At 35.8% G+C, this 16,032-nt stretch overlaps 1 long non-coding RNA gene across 1 annotated transcript in view; it reads left to right on the forward strand.

Annotated features, from left to right (window-relative positions):
* LOC107501726 overlaps nucleotides 1-4,320 on the forward strand; it is a 108,153-nt gene extending 103,833 nt beyond the window's left edge. Inside the window, exon 3 of the long non-coding RNA XR_001594858.2 lies at nucleotides 3,705-4,320. This is a non-coding gene — a long non-coding RNA (uncharacterized LOC107501726). The remainder of the gene's footprint in view (nucleotides 1-3,704) is intronic.
* Nucleotides 4,321-16,032: the final 11,712 nt, after the last annotated feature.

Consider the following 16,032-nt stretch of genomic DNA (forward strand, 5'->3'; position numbering starts at 1 on the left):
TCTCTAGCGATATCCACATAGCATTTTTCTTCATTTAATTCAGCTTAAGTATCACTTCCTCAAAGAGGTATTTTCTGACCACCCTTTCTAAGTTAACATATATTTTCCACATTTTCATACTCTGCTTTTTTTCTTCCTAATACTTGTCACAACATTGTATTATATATAGTTTTATTAATTATTTTATTTTCTCTCTATACCTAAAAAAGTGTAAGATGGTTGGTCTCAGAGCCGTTGTTTCCCTGCTATACCCTAAACATTTAAAACATGGTTTTTCAATGTCAGTAGGATTTGCTAACTATGGACATTTTGGACCAGATAATTGTTTGTTGTAGATAACTGCCCTGTGCATTGTAGGATATTTAGCAATATCCCTGGCCTCTACTCACTAGATGCCAGTAGTAAACCCTCTCTTGAGATCATTTCAAATGTCCCAAGACTTTACCAAACATTCCATATGGGACAAAATTAGCCCTGGTTGAGTACTAGCAATCTGGAACAGCTCCTGAAGCAATATTAATTCATTAACAAATGAAGAAGTATAGGGTCGAATTCCAGTTTTGCTCCTTACTGACTGTGTGACTTTGAGTCTGTACAATAACAATCGTAATAGTAATTAGCTTATAATTTTGCTGGAGGATTAAGGAAAATATGCCTATAAAGCATTTACTGGGAGTTTGACACATAAATACTCAGAAAGTGTTTTTATTATCATTATCATTAGTATTCTTTAATATCTATATCAAATACCACCTTTTATCTAAGCCTTCTCTGATTTCTTCCTTACAAAATTACCATTCCTTCTTCTGAATTCTACTAAAACTATGTCACATCAGTTTGAATTATTTGTTTTAGTGTCTATATATTCTGGTGGACTGTGAACCATTCTCCAGGAAAAGGGACATTGCTATATTTGTCTTGTTACCTCTTGAGCTTATATAGCATTTGACACAACTTAAAGAGTATATATTAAAACAAAGTTCCTCTCCTTTGGCGTGGAAGAGATTAAAATGCACGAAGGTGATGGGACACTGGAAAAGGGTCTCATCATTGATCTTTGTGTCATAAAAGACTTCCTGCCCCTGGATGAATAAAGTCAAGAATCAGCCAAGAGCACCAGAGCAATTAGAGGCAGAGCTGACTAAGAGGAGTCTTCAGGCTCCTAGCCTATACCTTGCCTCATCTAAATCACATTAACCTCCAAAGAGAACATTGCTTAGAGAAATGGATCCCAAAAGTCATGGCATCAAACCCTAGCCATAATGTTTCTCCTGAGAATATTCAGTGGAAGCTAACCGTAGAAGACAATTATTCCCTTTAAATAGACTAAGAACTTTACATAGAGTCCATATAGAGGCAATGGAATGTGGGAAGAAAGAATTAAGATGAAGTATTTATCCAGACCTGGGTTTGAACTCTGGCTTTATCTTTGACTAGCTATGTGACCTTAGTTAAGCTACTTAACCTCTCTGAGCCTCAATAACTTCATATGTGGAATGGTAGGTAATAAGAATACCTCACTCATAGAGCTAGTTTGAGGATTAAAAAGCATAGTGCTTACAGCAAAAGAAACAGAAAACAAACAACCCAATTGTCAACAAATAGAGAAAATGTGGTTATATAGACAGCATTTCTATATAATGAGTGTGATTATATCCATATGAATATATTATTGGATATTATTCAACCATGAGAAGGAAGGAAATTCTGCCATTTATGACTACATAGATGACCCTTGAGGGCATTATGCTAAGTGAAATAAATCAGACAGAGAAAGACATACTATAAGTATATGTGGAATCTTAAAATGCTAAATTCACAGAAACAGAGAGTAAAGTGGTAGCTACTACGGGCTGGGAGGTAGAGGAAATGGGTAAATAATAGTCAAAGGGTAAATATTTCCAGTTATAAGATGAATTACTTCTGGGGATCTAATATGCAACACAGTGATTATAGTTAATAATACTATATTATATACTTGAAAGTTGCTAATAAAGTAAATCTTAAATGTTCTTCCCACAAAAAAAATGGTAATCATGTGACATGAAGGTGTTAACTAAGGCTATGGTGGTTATTATTTTGGAATATACGTGTATCAAATTAACATGTCATACACCTTAAACTTACACAGCATTGCATGGGAATTATATCTCAATAAAGCAGAGGAAAATTATTATTGCTTAAAGCTATGATCCACCTGGCACACAGTAGAGCTTAAAAATGATAGCCTGTTTGCATTGCAGACTTAGTATATCATGTTGCCTGAGACAAGTATTTATTTCATTAGATTCTCCTCTACTTGCTGCTCCCTTTCATGTTTCCAAACATATCTTCATTCCTGAAATACATTAAACGATACAGAATCAAGATCTTGTAAACTAGAAAGGAAATTGGGTGGCAAATAATTAACTGGAGGGGATATTAATACAGTTCTACTCAAATATTCTTTTTAATTTTCTTTAAAAAAGACCTAAATTTTCATTACCGCAATAAACATAAATTGTAATGGGTAACATTAGAAGTCCTGAAAAATGGCATTTTAAATATAATAAACTATGAAATATGATTGTGATTTATGTTTCAAAGTCAATTTCACATTTAAACACCTTTGCCTTTGTTCTTTATTTTCTAGTGGGAAAGAATGATCTGTTTCTCATTAATCAAAGGTGCTAGTTTTCCTTTTTCTAAGAGTGCCCTCACCTTGACTTAGGTAGTACAGAGAAGAAATTAACAAGAGGGAAGCAAAGGCTATATAATAATTCCTTTCTGGTTCCTTACATGTCATTCTCATCCCTAGTGCAAAACTGTTGACTACTGTGAAAATTTGTGATTGTGTTTCTTTAATCAAGAGTTTCAAGGTATTTTGCATTTGTTTCCCCTTCATTTGTTTTATCTAACCACAATACTACCTACTGCCCCAAACTACTTACAGCCCATTACTCCCATCAATACCCTAAATAGAGTATTAGAAAATGAAATATATGGAGCAACTAGATCTGACTGTCTCAATTACAGACTATCTTCAAAAAGTAATTTGAAATTAGACTAATAAAATCACAATTTACATATAAACTTACAGTTTCAAAATGCATATCTGTGAGAAAGAAATATTTTGGAAAAATTTAAAGTGGATCTACCAGAGCAATTAAACTATAGTTCTAATATGTGTTACAGAAAGTCTACTCTGGAAAATTAAAGTACATTTTTCAGAAATAGCCAATGACATTGAATTTTTTCCCCATGGTTTTAACAGGAACCATGATTATTTTAATGCAGACTGTTTGGCACATAGTAGCATTTCAATTAAAATATGCTGGGCATATGGATGTTATAGAAAATAGAATAATGCAACATTATGTGTCGGGGGCAAAAAGGTACTGTATGCACAGATATATACACTGGAAACAAATGTTCATTAAAAGTGTTTATTATATACAAAACAGGGATTATATCCTATAAAATAGTAACCAGATATTAAGTCGAGTGAAGTAGAATTTCATCTATACTATATTATCATATGTTTTCAAAGGGTTGAATTGGGGACAGCAAATAGCAAAGAAATGTATGTGGTATGATTCAATTTTAAAAAGCAGCCGCAGAACTTTACCTTCTGTCCATGAAGAAATAACCAGTCCAGAACTTACCCCCCAAGTGCGAACAACCAGAAAACTGGAAAACAAACATTTGAAACAATCTCTTTTCAGGAATCAGTGCAATGGGCACTGCAGGGCTATGATCATGAGAGAAGGGAAACAAGAGATGAGGTGAGCTCTACAATCACTCCAGTTCCATACCAAGAGGTAAAATGTTAACTTTGGCACAAATTCGAGGAATGAAGAACCCAAGTGAGCCACTGTTGCTTCACTAAATTGAAACGTAGAAATTAGAATTCAGGTAGGTTGAAATAATTGGAATTTGTATAACAGAATAATGGAGAGAAGGGAGCTATGTAGAAAAAGAGCTCCAGAAAGTTTCATGGGGGCATTTTGAATCTTTGGCTGACTACTAAACATATTTCTAGGGTAAGATACCTGAAACCAGAGAAAGAATGACAGCTTGTGAGGCATCAGTTGACAATTTTCTGGAACTCACTGTCACTGCTCCCTAGGAACACACCTGTAGATGAAGAGGTTGGGTTTATTGCTCATTGAACTGAGGGAGAATGAACACCAGGATATCTCAGTAAGAGAGTATCAGAAAGAACTTATTATAGGATTTAGACTTTGGTTGGGTAATTTGCTGTAGATTGAGTGCTGTTAGAAAACAAGAGCAATTCTATGACTGGGTATCAAAATAAATCTTATATAGAAGGAGAGCAGACTAGAGCAAATATAAAGCTGTAATTGGAAAAATAAGAATCAGTCACTCATATTAGCAGGGAGAAGCGGAAATTCGTATTTTTGGAGGTTGTACAGTGATCTTATTTTTTTTCTGCGCTTAAACAAAATTATAAAATGCCCTTGTTTTATCTCACTTTATCATGGTCTGAAATTGGTGTTCTGTGAGGTTATATCCAACAAGAGACTAATATGGCTTAGCCGTGAGTGCCGGGCCAGCTTCTAATAGCACTAAGGCCTAGCTATAAGAGTCAGACCAGTTTCTAGATGTCAAAAACTGTTTTTTCTTTAATTTCCCACGCATAAGGTTCAAACATCTTCAAAACCCTACCAGTGAAAATGAAGAGACTTCACTTAACACTTCAAGGAATCAATAGCTACCAGAAGGCTAAATTAGCCCAAGATTAAAGGTTACTCTAGACTCACCCTGACAAAGATTAGAAACAAACCTTAAAATCAAAATCTAAAAAAAAAATGGGAAAAAAAGATCCTTAAAATTATAATCCCAAAATCTTCATTTAACTGCCTAGCAAAACAAACTGAACAGCCAATTATGAGCCGTAACCAGGAGGAAATGAGAGATGATGGAATTAGCCAACAGAGCTTTAAAATATTTATTTAAAATAATGTAAGTATGGTCTATATCTTAAAGTGAAACACAAACATAATGAGGAGAGAAATCAAAAACAAAGCATGAGAATTTGTAGCTTAGACATATTTTCTAAAATTAAAAACTAAGTGGGTGAAATTGCCAGAACATTAGATGCTGTAAAATAAAAATATGTGTGTGTGTGCGTGCGTGTGTGTGTGTGTGTGTGTGTGTGTGTGTGTGTAATGAAGCAAAGATAGAAAATTCATATTGTGGCAATGGAATCTGAATATTACAAAATGTATTAAATAACTTCACTGAGGAGGGCAGGGGAAGGTAGATATGAATAGATTCTATGAAACTAAAGGGAAAAAGAGTTTTACAGAAACACTGAACTGTATTGGATAACATCATTTTCCATTGGGGTATGGGCTAACAATTCTGAAACCATTCAACATCTATACTGGAACTGAATAAGTAAGCAAATAGATGATGGATTGTAGGATCTCAGTTTCTAACTGTTGGGATGGGAGGTTGTAGATAAGCAAGGCAGAAGGCTAGAATGATTCATATGGTAATGGATTAGAACTGAAGACATCAGTATAAACTCTTATTTAGCTTAATATAGATATAGATGGATACATATAGAAGTATAGATATGAGTATATACACAATTGAGTATACATACATATACTTTCTCATTTTATCAGCTGAGAGGGTATAAAATTGATGGCACCCCAGTAGCAACCAATACACTTAGGACTCACATCTTAATTTCCAATATCATTCTCTCAGTAAAAGAAATCAGTGTTCCTTGAAACACTGACTGATTATAGTACTGGGGCAGGAAATACAATATGAACCTAGAGCATCTTGTAATGCCAGGAAGTAAAGAAATCTCAAAAGCAAAAGGGAGAAACATACATGTTAAAGGACGCAGAAACCAAAAGAAAGAACAGAGCCCCTAATGGCCAAAGCTGGAACAATATGAATAACAAAATTAATAAAGTACTGTTGAATTACAATGTAAACTATAAATATCTAAGAGTCTTTAGTTTTTTGATGTAAATACATTTTTGAGTAAATAAATAGGGAAAAGGGACAAATTTATTCAGAACAATTCTGAATAATTTATGTTGATAATCCCTACTCTAAGAGGTAAGAGCTTAATTCCGCTGTCCTTTGAGTGTTGGCTGCATTTAATGATTTACTTCAAAAGAATAGTATTTGCAAAGGGAGGAGTAACTTTATTGTGGAGAAACCTGACATACATTATTTTGGCTAGGTGATTAAGGCTGATGTTATGTGATATCATGTAGCCCTGATATGATGTTATGAGAAAAACAGTTCACCTCTGTGATATTATTCCCTAAAACTCACAGCCACAGTCTGATAATAAGAATCACACCAGACAAATGCCAATTGAGGGACATTCTATCAAATCCCTCACCAGTACTTCTCATAACTGTCAAAGTCATCAAAAACGAGGAAATCTGTGAAACAGCTAAGAGGAGCCTAAGGAGACATGATGACTAAATGTAATGCGGTGTCCTACATGAGATCCTGGAGAAAACAAACAAACAAACAAACAAACAAACAAACAAAAATTGGATAAAACCTAAGGAATACCGAATAAAGTATGGGCTTAAGTTAATCATAAAATATCAATATAGGTTCATTTTTTTTGTGATATATGTACCATACGAGTGTAAGATGTGAACAATAGGGAAAACTGAGTGTTTGATTTTCTTATATGTGAACTTGCTGAATCTTCACATCTTTATAGTGAATTTAAAACTATCCTAAAAAAGTTTGTTTAAAAATTTACAGAGTGCTAGTGACTAGTGACAATTAAAATAATGTTTAATGACCCCATATATGTATGTTAGGAGTCCAAGAAAGAGAAGGGAGAAAGCTAGAAGCAGAAAAAATTATTTGAGGATAAATGGATAAAATTTTATAAATTTGTTTGAGAAGCTATAAAGTCATAGGAGTTCAAGATTAAACAAAACACATTACATATAGATGAATAAAAAGAATTATTATATACTTGTCAGAAATCACAAAAGTCAGAAGATACCTGGCAAAATTTATGATGTGCTAAAGTAGGCAAAACTGTCAATCTAGATGTCTACATCCAGTGAAAATATATTTTGGAGATGAGAGCATACAGAAATTTTCAGAAACAAACAAAAAAGCAGATCAATTTTCACAAGCAGTCCTCGAGTATAAGAAATGTTAAAGGATTGTCGATATAAGAAATGTTTAAACTTGTAGAGAATTTTTATGAGTTTATCTGACCCAAACTCATGACAATTGCTGGGAAGCAAAGTCTCAAGGGATTGAGAAAATGATCTGGAGAATGGCAGTTTTGCAGCTTATTTTATACATTAGAGTCAAAGGAGGAGCCCTAAGGAGTCCTACTGGTGGTAGATTAAGGGGACTGGAGAAAGCAAAGCAGGGAAATCTCTGGTATTGGATAAAAACTAAAATGGAGAGAGACATACTTCTTTTACATTGCTTGATACAGGATAGTTAATAATGAACATTTACAGCGCATAGAGATGGTATGCAGGGGAACAAGATAACGATGAGGGACTGAGGGACGCTGTAGTCCCTGTGGAGGTTTTGCCTGGAGGGGACTGGAAAAGATTTCTTTGACTTCTCAAAGGTGTGTTAACTTAGACGCAAAAAGACAACAGATAGGCTCACTTAAAGTAAAGATTTACCTTTGTCATAGAAACTACAGGTCTAGGACTTCACTACCCATAGTAACCTGCTTTTATTTAGGAATTTTTCTGTTCAGACCATCCTATGTGGTTACTTTCTTTTTCAGAGTTTGTAGGGCCTGCCATGCTGGCCTCCCCTGAGCTTGTCAGGTTTAGAATGTGGCCCCTTTTTCATTCACGGGATGTTCTTCAAACTGAAGGAAAATGACATAGACCACCTAGAAATTTGGATGTATAAGAAGCAAGGTAAAGGGCCTAAAATGATGAATATGTATGTAAGTTTTGAAGGTTTTTTTTCATTAATTAGAAGAAAAAGAAGACACGAATTACAAATATCAGGAATTAAAGAGAGAATGTCACTGTGTACCCCATAGTCATTTAAAAATTACATAAAGTTTAAACAACTTAATGACAGAGGAGCATGGGAGCAATTAGTAAAAGAAAAGAAAGGATTATTTTTAGATCAAGACATCTTCTTTGGGGAGGAAGGGAAAGGCAGGAGTTTTGTCTTGCAGATTACCTCTTCTTTCTATGGGGGTGCAGATGGAGAAAGCCTAAGTGACCAATTACCTCATTGATGTTTGACTAGAAGTTCCAGATTGGTTGATTAAGATTATATTTCTGGGAGAGGCTGAAACAGCAGTTAGATCAGGTATTAAATCTAGGTTTGGTATCATGGGCTTTAGCACAATTGATGCTATCTTGGGCCTGAGGTTTTCTCTTTAGCATAGTTTAGATGAAATGGACAATTTTCTTGAAAGACAAAATATCTAAATATAATAGGGAATTGTCATAGGTGCCTACATTGTATACAAATATACAATTCATATGCAGTTTTAAAAGCTCAATAATTTACTTTTAAAAATAGCATTGACATTATTTTTCCATATGTACTACATGTAATTCTATTTTTCATACATCTTCGATTAAAATTTTATTAAAGAAGAAATAGCTGTGCTGAAAAATAATTCCTGGAACAAAGTTATATACATCATCTTGCCCCTAGAATTACTTGACTTTGGGGCAATAAGATTTCAGAAATCTTGCTTGAAGGGTAACATTTTTTTCTGGTTTTGGCATAGGATAAAAAACAAGGGCTTTATCAGAAAAAGCTGTCTATGCTATGTACTTCCTAACTATGGTGCCTCAGTGGAGTTACTTAACTTAGCTTCACTTTTTTATTCATCAAATGGGCCATAACTCCTCTCTCTCAGAGTTTGAAAATTAGAGAGATCATTTAATAATTTAAAACTGGTAGATGCCCAATAAATGACAGCTATTATGATTAGTTTTTCATGATTATTGTTTACAGTTTTGCACAAGGCCGGCTTAGGGGTACACAATATTGTTCCTTTAGTGAATTTGCATCTGTATAGTTAAGGAATGACATTTCTATAACTACTAACATTCAGAAGCTCTTTCATGGATATGGCCTGTTAGCACTGTGGGAGAGTGCACTCCCCCCATCTATCTCCCCCCTCCCCTCTACCCTCTGGTAAACCACTAGTCTATTGTCTATGTCCATGAGTCTCTGTTTGTTTGTCCTGTTCATTTGTTGTTTTTAAGTTTATGTCCCACATATAAGTGATATTATGTTATTTTCAACTTTCTGTCTGACTTATTTTGCTTGGCAAGATTATCTCGAGGTCTATTCATGTTGTCGCAAATGGCAGTATTTCATCTCTTCTTATGACTAATATTTCAGTGTATATATGTACCACTGCTTCTTTAGCCAATCATCTATCATAGGACACTTTGGTTGCTTCCATGCCCTAGCCACCGTGAATAATGCTGCTATGAACATCAGTGTGCAAATACCTTTATGGATATGGGTTTTCAAGACTTTGGGGTAAATACCCAGTAGAGGGATTGCTGGATCATATGGTAGATCAATTCTTAGTTTTTTGAGGAACCTGAATACTGTTTTCCATAGTGGCTGTACCAATTTGGAGTCCCACCAGCAGTGTATGAGGGTTCCCTTTTCTCTGCATCCTCTCCAAAATTTGTTATTACTTGTCCTATTCTAACAGATGTGAGATGGTATCTCATTGTGCTTTTGATTTGCATTTCCCTAATAGCTAGTGATGTTGAGCATCTTTTCATATATTTGTTGGTCATTTGTATGTCTTCTAGGGAGAAGTGTCTATTCAGGTCCAAAATGGGAGTGCACTTTTAAACTTCAGTCACAGGTGACAACCTAAACAATGTAATTGCTTTTGTTTCTGGGACTGGAGTATAAGAATTGCAAGGGGGCAATTCTGCCTTGCTAAAGTTTTTGATGATTAGTTTATTGACAAGTTGATTGGCAAAGTTAGTTAATCATGTGGGTTTCTTTCTTTATATTTGAATTAACATGAAGTTTAAATGTCATTTAAAGTAAATTCTTAAAAAGAGAACAACTTGCAATGATACTATTTTGGCACATTATAATTACATCTTTTGTATTACTCATTCATTTCAATCTTCTTTCAGATAGAAAAGTATAATTTATAAGTTTTGCTTATTATAAACGAGGATACAGTTATCAAAGAGAAAGAAAAAAAGTTGAACTGAGGAATTAGCCAGCTTACATTCTAAATTAAATTTATTCCTAGTTTGTTATACAACTGTCTTACTGCTCTCTTCATAGTAGCTTTGAGAGCAGTGGTGTAAATGGAAAATAAACAGTGTGTGATCAAAGGGCTTGGGGTCCTGCTTAGACTCTTTTAACACATAAAATATATCACCATCGCATGCCGCGATATTGCAGGAAAAATCGATACAATCTACTCCTGAAAAATATATCTTTTACAACCCGCATCAAAGAGTTGTGACTTATTTGGTAAGTCACTTTACTCTAACATAGCAAAGTGAAAATCTGGCAATAAGCCTCTAAATAAGATATCTTTAGTATTGGACAATAGGGTTTTTTAAATTCTTCATTCTTATAATATAACTCATTTAATACTGAGTATCTTCCATGAACCAGACAATATGCTAACTAGGTCCGAGATGAGGTTGTATAAAACAGAGATGGATAGGAGGACATGACCCTGGTTATCATGAAACTTTCAACCTAGGAAAAGGTATAAGCCTTGTGTTTTAATCATTATTTATCTGCTATATTTCAAGTTGTGTGTTACATGTTTCTCCATATATTAGCTAATGGGGTCTTCAAAAAAGCCCCCCAATTAGTGGTTATTGCCCACATTTTGTAGGTGAGGAAAATGAGGCCTATATATGTAAAGTTCAATGCCTGAGGTCACAGATATAATAAATGACAGAGCTGGAATGTGAATTCTGACCTTTACATTCTAAGTCTAAATGATATTTCTACTTCATCACAACTTCTCTATATTTCAAATGTGAAATGTTATAAAAGAGCGCCAATGCAATATAAGAGTTCAAAGGGAGTAATCCAATCTCTAGTCAGAAGTTTTGGCCATCCTTCATGGCAGGGGCAACTGAGACTTGGGGGTAGTCATAATCTCAATAGATGTACAGTGGAACATAGGGGAAACAATAGGTCTGTCAACTAGAGGATATTAAAGATGACAGTCAAATTTGGAGCACAAAAGCCATAGAATATGATAACACCATTATGCATAATGGGAAATTCAATACAGGAAAGTACTTGAGACAGTAGGTATTTGACAGGACTGCTGAATTGCTGGTAATCTTGTCATCCATTTAAAATATTTTATTATTAAAAACAATTCAAAAACATGTATTAATAAATCTATGCTGGAGCCTATAGCATGGAGCTGGAAAAGAGATGAATAAGTGGACTTGAGAAAGAGAAACATTCAGACAACCAAAGGGAGAAAACTCCAGAAAAGGGGAGAAAAAAAAACAACTTCTAAGACACTGAAGTGAAAATGTGCCTTGAGAAAGAAATTTAGGTTGTCGATGAAATTGGAGTAGAGTAAATGAATAGGAGACTGGGAGATGCATTCACAGAGGTATTTCAGGGTTAAGAAGGAGGGCTGGTGGTGGGCAGATAGATCATAGAGAGCCTTTTAGCTTTGGCTTTAACTCTGAGAATGAGTGTTTTGAGAAAAGGAATGACTTGATCTGACTTTAGGTTTATAAGGATCACCGTGACTTTTGTGTTGAGAATAGATTGCAGAAAGGAGTCCAAGAAGGCTATTGCAATACTCTAGAAAAGAGGTGTGGTAACTTGGATAAATATAATGTCGAAAGCAATAGTGATAAGTAGATGAATTCCAGATTTATTCTGAAGGTAGAGTCACCAGTATTTCCTGAGCAACTAGAAGGATGTGTGTTGCCATTTACCGAGATGGAGAAAATTCTGAGTGGAGCAGGTTTTAACAGAGAAAGGGGGAGATCACAGTCTTGGTTTGAGTCATGTTGAATTATGTTAGGCCAGTGAGTGTTGACTTCAGAAAAAGGTCTGTGCTGGAGACAAATATGGGAGTCATTGTCTTAGAGACGGTATCTAAAGCCATGTGAATGAATGAGATCATCTAGAGAGTGAATATTGAGAAAGAAGAGATTTAAGTTTCGAGCCCTGGGGATCTTTATCATTTATGACAGACAAAATAGGAGAAATTATCAAGACTAAGAAAGAATAACAGTAAAAGTAAGAGGAAACAAGACGAGTGCCGTGTCCTGAAACCTAAGTAAAAAAAGTTTTCCAAGGAAGAGAGAATAAGCAATTGTGTGAAATGCTGTATAGAGGTTCACTAGTTTGAGGACTGAGAATTGAAATTTGATTTAGCAGTGTGTATATTATTAGTGACAGTGCTAAAAACAATTTAGATGGGCTAGAAAGGGTGAAACCCTGCTTTGAGTGTGTTTGTGTTTTTAGTTTTCAATTAGACTTGATGTTCATTACTATTTTATATTAGTTTCAGGTATACAGCACAATGGTTAGACATTTATATAAATTACGAACTAATCCCCCAATTAATCTAGTACCCACCTGGCACCATACATAGTTATTACCATATTATTGACTATATTCCCTATGCTGTACTTCACATCCCCATGACTGTTTTGTAACCACCAATTTGTACTTGTTAATCCCTTCACCTTTTTCATCCAGGTCCCCAAAGCTCCTCCCATCTGCTAACCATTAGTTTGTTCTCTGTATCTGTGAGTCTGTTTCTGTTTGTTCATTTATTTTATTCTTTTTATTCCTCATATAGGCGAGATCATATGTTATTTGCTTTATCTGTTTGTCTTACTTCACTTTGCATAATACTCTCTAGGTACCATCCATGTAAATGGTAAGATTTCATTTTTTATGGCTGAGTAATATTCCATTATATACATGTACCACCTCTTCATTATTAATTGTTGATGGGTACTTAGGTTGCTTCTAGTTCTTAGCTATTGTAAATAATGCTGCAACAGGCATAGGGGTGCATATATATTTTTTGAATTAGCGTTTTGGATTTCTTCAGACAAATACTCAGAAGTTATTTGCTGGGTCATATGGTAGTTCTCATGTTGTTATGCCTGATGTTATACCAGAAGTCTATTAAACTATGATCATTTAAAAAAAAGCGTTTTTTTTTACTGTTCTGATATGTTATTTTCTGCTACCTTGTCTTCTGTATTGCTTATTTAGTCCTCTGCTTCATTTAATCTGCTGTTGATTCCTTCTAGTGTATTCTTCACTTTATTTACTCTATCTTCATTTCTGACAGATTCTTTTTTATGGTTTCTGTGTCCTTTTTTATATTACTATCTCTTTGTTGAACGTCTCACTAAATCATTGCGCATCCTTATAACCAGTGCTTTGAACTCTGTATCTGATGGATAGCTTGCCTTCATTTCATTTAGTTCCTTTTCTGGAGTTTTCTTATTTTCTTTTATTTCCTTATTTTGTCTGCCTCTCTGTATTTCTATGTTTTAGGTAGATCTGCTATGTCTCCCAGTCTTGGCAGGGTGGCCTTGGGGCCCAGTGGTGCTGTCTCCTTGATCACCTGAACTGGGTGCTCCAGGAGTGTCCCTTGTGTGGGTCATACATGCCTTCCTGTTGTAGTTGAAACTTGATTACTGTTGGTACATCAGTGGATGGGATTGACTCTCAGGCTCCTTGGCTGTGAGGATTGGCCACGAAAACAGTGTATGAGTTGCCATGCTGGGATTGATTTCACAGAGAGGGATTTATCCCAGTGGGCTCTTGTGCCTGCTGAGACTACCCTTTGGTTATGCCACTTATGGGGTAATCCAGTGGTACTCTTTTGTTGTCCAAAGCTGGCTACTGAGGATGTTGGTTCTGGGACTTCTTGGGAGGGCTTCCTGAGAGGCCTCCTGTGCATGCCAAGGTCAGCTGCTGCCTAAGACCAGCCTGGGGCAACCTGGTAGTAGCTACAAAGATATCTGGGTTTGGTTGGTGCCTCTGCTGCACCCGAAGGCTCATGAATGAGGCCAAGCTGCAAATTGAGGCTGACTACTACCAGTACAAGGCCAAACGCAGCTCAGCAAAAGGCCCAGGGCACCCTGGGGTCTGTCACCACCTTCCAGCTGCCTATAAGGCTCAGCTGCTGAAAGAGCCTCAGGTGGTACACAAGTTGGGTATGGGGTCTCAGGGTATCACCAGGGAGGGTTCAAATGATGTTCTCCAGATTAATGTGAATTCAGATATGGTGCCTAGGGTTGCTCAACAAAAGACACATTGCACACTGAGGCCAGCTACTGCCTGCTTCAGGCCCACAGACCCCTAAGAATTGTCCAAGGAAGCCTGCAGCATAGGTCAGTGTGGGCTGCCTGCCACTGAAAGAGCGGTAAGTGGTGCAGAAGTTGGGTGGGGCAGGTTCCCAGTGAGTCAGTCACCAGGGTAGAGGGAGTGGAATTCACCAGGCCAATGCAGATTCAGATTTGGCCATTTAATGGGTAAGCTGAACACAGGAAATGTGGCGCTTGCCCACTGCCTGTACAGGAGGTGGGCTCAACACAATGAAAATAACAGCTGATCCTATAGCCTTCACCCTGAAGCCACACAACTCAGTCTTTACCTCTATGTCTCTGGCACCTTCCAAGACGTCGTCTCTCTGCTGGAGGCCCGGGATGAGTACCTGTGAGGAAGTGAGTCTGTGCACAGACCCTTTAAAAGAACACCTTAGTTTTCAGCAGCCTCCTGTCTCACCTAGATAGTTAGAATCCCTGTTGATTTTCACAACCAGATTTTGTGGGGACTTCTCTTCCTGGCATTGGTGCTTTGGGCTAGGGAACCTGGTATCGGGCTGTAAACCCCTTGCTCCTTAGGGGGTACCTCTGAAGCCGAGATATTCCTCCCAATTTTCAAGTTCCATACATGAGTAAGGGACAGCCTGTTTCATATATCTGCCCCTCCTACCAGTCTTGATGTGGCTTCTTTTTTATATCCTTAATTATAGGACTTCTGTTCAGCTAGTTTTCAGATGGTTCTCCAGGTTGACTGTCTCTAATTTAGTTGTAATTTTAATATAATATGATTATGAGAGGATGCAAGCACAGTATTTTCCTACTCTGCCATCTTGACAGGAACCTCAACTTTCACTCTTGTAAATTATACAATTCAATGATATTCAGTATATTAATAAAGATGTACAATCAATACCACTATGTAATTTCAGAATATTTTCATTACCCCAGAAATAAACCCTGTAAAAATTAGCAGTCACTCTTCTTTCTTCCCTCTCTTCAGCATTTGGCAATTGCTAATCTACTTTCTTTATCTATGGATTATTTCCTTATTCTCACATTTCATATAAATATGATCCTATATGTGGCCTTTTGGGACTGGCTTTAACTTAGCATAATCTTTTCAAGGTTCATTTATATAACATGTAACAAGAACTTCTTTCCTTTTTACAGCTGAATAATATATCATTATATGGATGCATCACATTTTATTTACCCATTCTGTATTTGATGTAAATTTGGGTTGTTTCATCTTTCAATCATTATGGATAATGCTGCTGTGAATGCTTGTGTATAAAGTTTTGTGTGAACAAATATTTTCAATTCCCTTCTTTTAGTCCTGATTTTAGTAATTTGAATCTCTTTTTTGTCAGTCTAGCAAAAGGTTTATTGATTTTGTCGATCTTTTCAAAGAGTCAATGTGATTTTTGTTGATTTTCTCTGTTCTTTTTCTAATCTATATTTCACTTACTTTTTTCCTCTAATCTTTATTATTTTATTTCTTCTGTTTGATTTTGGTTTACTTTATCATCTTTTATAGGTTCTCAATATGGTAGGTTAGGTTACTGAGTTGAGGTTTTAGGTTTTTAAAAAATATCTTGTAACCGGAAATTTGTAACTTTTGAGCACCTTTATCCATTTTACCACTCCACCCTCACCTTGGTAACCACTAGTCTGTTTTCTATATCTATGAGGTCATTTTTCATTTTGTTTTTAGATTCCAAATAGAAGTAAAATCATA

The sequence above is a fragment of the Rousettus aegyptiacus genome, unplaced genomic scaffold (assembly GCF_014176215.1).
Source record: "Rousettus aegyptiacus isolate mRouAeg1 unplaced genomic scaffold, mRouAeg1.p scaffold_m13_p_9, whole genome shotgun sequence".
Lineage (NCBI taxonomy): Eukaryota > Metazoa > Chordata > Mammalia > Chiroptera > Pteropodidae > Rousettus > Rousettus aegyptiacus.